This window comes from Gastrolobium bilobum, unplaced genomic scaffold (assembly GCF_033153095.1).
Source record: "Gastrolobium bilobum isolate Gb01-03AN ecotype WA unplaced genomic scaffold, APGP_CSIRO_Gbil_v1 utg15090, whole genome shotgun sequence".
NCBI lineage: Eukaryota > Viridiplantae > Streptophyta > Magnoliopsida > Fabales > Fabaceae > Gastrolobium > Gastrolobium bilobum.
In genome coordinates, this window is record NW_026898506.1 from 26,994 (window position 1) to 32,993 (window position 6,000).

A 6,000-nucleotide genomic window follows, 5' to 3' on the forward strand; every position below is an offset into this window, starting at 1 on the left:
CCTGAATTACTTGCCTGACCATTTGTTATCTCCTTGGTTGTCCAAAGTTCTCTGCTAGTGCTTTTCTCACTATCCTTCTTTCCTTTTCCTCCTATTCTCGGACCAGATTCAAATTGACGCTTCTTATGTCTTTGAACTATCATCTAGGGGCCTAAGTCATTGTTCTCCTTCTTGTCATCCCCATTCATTAAATTGGGGGCAGGTTCTAGAAGAGGGACATAGATTAAAGGTACCTCCTTAGGTTTCATTAGATCAGGATAAGATTCTTTGTTGTGACCATATCTCCCACAATGAAGGCAAATGGAGTATAAGAATTCATATTCTATTGTTTTTCTATCCCCTTCTATTCTCCTCTAAGGGGTTTAGCTAAGTCTAATTCAACACAACACATGCAAATTATCCTCGATCATGCCCAGTCATTGTTTTGTCTACCTTTAAGACTCTACCCATGAGGCTTTTGTTGCGACTTCAGCAAGTGCATCTGTCGTTAAGTAATAAAGTGTACCGGAGTACGAGATCGTTCCCTCGAGGATTGATTTTCAAGCACTAGTTCACTAATTGCGGTTTAGTTAGACAACCAAGATTGAGATGAAGAGAATTGAAATTTAAAATATTCAATAACATATAAATTCAGAATTACGAACAATTAAAAACATGAGTTGTTTAATTATCAAGAATGAGCGTAGTTATAATTTTGATTTCCCCTATCATCCTCTTATTATTATGAGTAAAACAGTTACCAATCTACTCTTAATATAACGACATTCAATTCTTTCTAAGTTAGGGCTCAATTCCTTGTTACCCTAAATCTATGTAATTTTGGATGAACTCTAGTTCCCCGGTTATTCCCCATTAAAATATGCATTAAGATCAAGAATCTAAAGATTGCATAACTGCCCTAGATCACAAGGACTATGATGAATTTATCCAATCAGGGTTCATACACCAACATTCCTATTGTTATGCAATTCCCCAAAATTATTCTACAAGGAGAAACTCATAGAAAGCATTAAAAACAAATAAATTCATTCAATTATAGAAAGAGAAGAAATCAGAGACAATTTAACTCATAATAATCAAATGAGGTCTATCTACCCCTAACTACATAAAAACTTAGCCTAGCATATTGAAATAAAAAACAAAAGAAAATAATTTGAATCCCCAAGACTTCATTGGTGTAATGTCGTCTTGAATCTCCAGCGTTCCACTCCTCCACAATAGGATTCTCTACTCTCCAATTCGCCCAAAGGCTCCTTTTCTTTGTTACAAGGTCTTTTATTTATAGCTATGAAACTATATCTTTTGATTCCCCTTTAGATCTCCATGAAATCTTCGTTTGTATCTTTTATTTATAGGCTTGAGCTTTAACGTATCAGCGCGCTTTAGCGCTCATCAGAGCGTTTTAGCGCTCTATGTAAGTTAATTCTATCTGTCTTAGCACGCTTTAGCGCTCGGTAACGCACTTAAGCGCTCTCTTAGAGAGTAAATTTATGGATGCTAGCGCGTTTTGGCGCTCTATAGTGCGCTAAAGCTCGCTCCTCCAATGGATTTTGACTATTTTGCTTCATTAGCGTGCTGTAGAACGCTTAAGCGCACTCCATTGTTCTCTGAATTGCTTGTAACTTGCTTTCTCTAGACTTCCTTTGGTATTGAAACATCTCATTTCATTCCTTTGCGCCACTAAGCATTCTTTTATGTTAAAATACCTTCGAACTAAGCAAAATTACAACATGTTAGCTAGAAATCCAATCTTTATTATTTTATAATGTAAAACCCTAATTTCCATGCTATCCACTATGTAATTCTTGTATATATAAACCCAAAAATATGGTAAATCAAGGGTTTATCAACTTCCTATATGCTTCAAGAAAGGTAATTCATAAAACTCAATAACTATATCTGGAAGTCGAACCGAAGCAACCACCTTCAGTGTGTCTGCTTTCCTTGGGTTAAATTGAGGTTTCCATGCTCTCACTGCAAGATAGTGACCCAAAATAACCCAAGGACCCCCAGTAACAGCCAATGACATATTTTCTATAGTAGAAAAATTAACTGTAAAAATCATTTCCTAAATCTGCCAAAATGATGTTTCCTTGTTTCGCCCATATGGATTCTGGCCTTTTCTTCATGAATGTAACCCTAAACTTCTTGCCCAGAAGTTTGACAATCAGAGCTTTCTACCAACCTTGTCTCATTCGTTTCTTTGCTTCCTTTGAACATCCGACATTCACAATTCCATCCTCCTCAATAATCGATTGGAACCCCTAGATTAAAATTTATCCTTTGTCTGCATCTAATGGCTCGCTATCATCATCAAAAAGGATTTCTATACCCTCATTGACCCCAAATACACCATTTTCCTTGCAGAGTGCGTCATGAAATGTCTTGTTCCTCAAAGTTTCGCTAGCAGTGATAGCCTCACAATTTCTTGTAGGTTTCACATAGATATTGCCCTATACCTTCTCCCCTATCTTGTTCCTTTTGGTACTCCGACGATGCTTGTCATCCTTCTTCCCCATTGCTGTCACCGAACCTCCTTTGGAGTACTCCCTTGCACTAAATTGTATTGGTGTAGCCATCTCCTCCCCACAAAGTGAATAGAAAAAAGCCAAATAACGTCAACGATTCCTTAGAAATTGAAGAGAAACCCCAGCGAGACACGATTCTTCATCGCGGCAGCCCTGGTCCTTAGGTTACCTTGTATTATTTATTGTAAGGAAGTTTAACATGTTAATCCGACAAAAGTAAACTAAGAATTTATTTGGCAGTCACTTTTAAGAGAGAAAGGGAACGAAGAGGAAAGTTTTATTTATACCTTTCTTTGTTTGTGCGTTTATAAAAATGGGGGAAGGGAATTGAGGACTTTTATAAAATCCTCCAAAACTCTTCTCACCCTTAAAATTAAAGTTCCCTAATTTTGGGGGTTTGAGGGGAGAAATATTATGAATTATTTATTTACCTTTAGCATTAAAAAATGAAAACTACACAAGTGTGAATCATTTTTTAAGTGTGACATAGCTAGAAAAGTCTCAAATACCGATGAAATTTATCGACCGAAAAATATTCCGTCGAAAATAGTGACGATAATTTCGACGAAAATCATAATCTATCAAAACATAGAGACAAAAAAAATTTCCATCAAAACTAGAGACGGAACAAGATTTGGTCATAATCACTCACATAAATTTTCGGCGGGAAAAAATTCCTTCGAAACTTTCGACAAAAACTTTTCGTCCAAAATATCGACGAAATTTTTTTTTCCGTCAAAAATATTTAAGAAATCAGTTTTGATAAAACTTTTCACGGAAACTAAATTTTGACAAATATTTTTTCGTCGAAAATATCAAAAAAGAACATGTCATCAATTCGCATGAAAATTTCGACAGAATTTTTTGTCCATCAATTTTTTTTTTAAAAAAAACATGTAATCAGTTCGAGTGAAATTTTTTGACGAAATTTGTTTTTGGTCGAAAATTTCGACAAAATCAGTTTTTAGTCGAATTTTTTTGAAAAAAACTTCGAAAAAAACATGTTATCAATTCGCGTTAAACCTCACCTTGTGTCATCAATCAGCGTGAATTTTTTTGACAGGATTTGTTTTCTAGCGAAAGTAGAGACAAAAAAATCTCAATCAAAAATAAAGACAGAACTAGAGACGGAATAAAATTTGGTCATAACCAATGATTAAAAAATTCTGTCAAAATTCTTGCTAGAAAAAAAAATTCCATCTAAAGTTTCGACTTAAAATATTCGTGTAAAAAAATTTGACGGAATTCTTTTTTCCATCAAAACTTTCGATGGAAAATTTTTTTCGTCAAAAATATTTAAGAAATTATTTTTTTGAAATCTTTTGATGGAAACTAAATTCCATCCAAAATATCGATGAAATTTTTTTTGTTGAAAATTTCTGACGTAATTATTTTGGTCCAACATTTAATATTAAATGTCATCAATCCGCGTGAAATCTCATCCCTTGTCATCAATCCACGCGAAAATTTTTGACGAAATTTATTTTACAGCAAAAATATTCGATAGGAAATTTTTTACGTCAATCAAAAAAAAATATGTCATCAATTCGTGTCAAACCTGACCCCGTGCCATAAATGCACATGAAAGTTTTCGACGAAATTCATTAAATAAATGTTATGTTAATGCTTTATTTTTAGTTGGAAAAGCAAGATTTTCGACGAATTTTTTTTTTGCCAAAAAATTTGATAGATAAAAAATTCCTTCGCCTTTCTACGAATAGTATTTCTACTGAAAAACTCCATCAAAAATGCATTTTCGACCGAATTTTCTTCGTTTTGCATCGAAAAAATTCCATTGAAGATATGATATTTTTAGTAATGTGATAAGTACGTAAATAATAATAGAATTATATTACCCCTAGTTTTATGATTATTTTCTCTCTTTTTTCCCTTTTTGTTTGTTAAGGGTATATCTACTCCTATTGTACAAAAAATCTATTCGAGATGAGAAGAGAAGATATAGTATTTTCAACTACTTCTGCATGTTTGGTTGAAAAAAATTTATATATATTAAATTATATAATTATAATATAATATTCATAAAATACTCACATCAATTAAATTAATTATAAAATAAATTAATTTTATACATTATATATTGATAATGATATATTTAGATAGATATCAAATATATTTAAGATTGATTAAAAAAATAAACTTTATCATGTTTAAATTTATTTATATATAATTTTCAAATTCTAATTAAATTTTTCTTATCTTCTTTATATATTATATATTGATATTTAGATAGACATCCAAAATATTTGGGATTGAGTAAAAAATAAAAGAAATGTTATCATATTTAAATGTAATTTTTTTACCTAATTTTTCAGTTTGTAGTTCAATTATTCTTTTTTTTATACATGAAAATAAATAAATAAAACAAAGCAAAGAAATAAAGACAAAAAAATAAAAGAGTAGTCATCACGTCCACCCTGAGAAGAAGTTTCAGCGAGCTAGGAGGTTCGTCAAATATATTAACATCTTGTACTCCAGAATTATTGAGGGACGGATTAACTAAAAATCAGCACATTGATTGGCTTCTCTAAATGCATGTGTAACCAAAATCTTCCAGTTACGATCAAGAAGTGCTCGTATCTGAGTCACCAAGCGAGACCCATTAGCTGCACCACCATATTTGGTGAGCAAAGCGACCATCGAAGTGGAATCACTCTCAAGAATTAGACGACGCCAACCTCTTTGCCAAGCAATATTAAGACCATTCCAACCCCCAAAATTCTGCTGTAAGCGCATTGCAGTTTCCAATGCGAGACGAAAACACCACGAGCCAAGATCCATAAAGGTTGCGAAACAAACCCCCGTAAGCAGCTGTACCTGGAGATCTTCTTGCAGCATTGTCCGTATTAAGCTTAATGAACCCAAACGTTGGAAATTCCCAACGGACTAAAATATTAACTAGATAAGGAATATCAAATGTAAAAATATCCATTATGTCCATAAATTGACGCTGAATAAAGGCAATACAATGCGGTAATGTAGTAGCCACCATATGAGAATTCGCAACTTGATTTCGCCAATACCAAATCTGATATAAGAAATTAACGAAAAAGGAATACCAATAACGAATATCAAGCTTCTCAAGGAACCAAAATTCACGCAACGAGTAGAACAAATCGCCCTGAAAGAATTCATCATGAAGAGCTAAAGGAATAAAGGCACACCATATGGGACATGTTCTAACCAAGTAGGTACACTAAAGAGGGCTAGTGACACTATATGGGGTTCTCATTTTTATTCTATATGTAGTCTTCAACAAAGGTATAATGAATCGTGTTCGATACTTGAAAAAATTCGTAGTGAATGCTCAAGTTACTATCAAAGAGGAGATGCTACTACAACTTATAAGATGATCACTTATTTTGAGTTTATCTCTAATTTACTTTGGATGAAGGATATGCATCACTGAATCTCCTTGTCAAGCATTACAACAAAAATATGAAGATATTTTGAA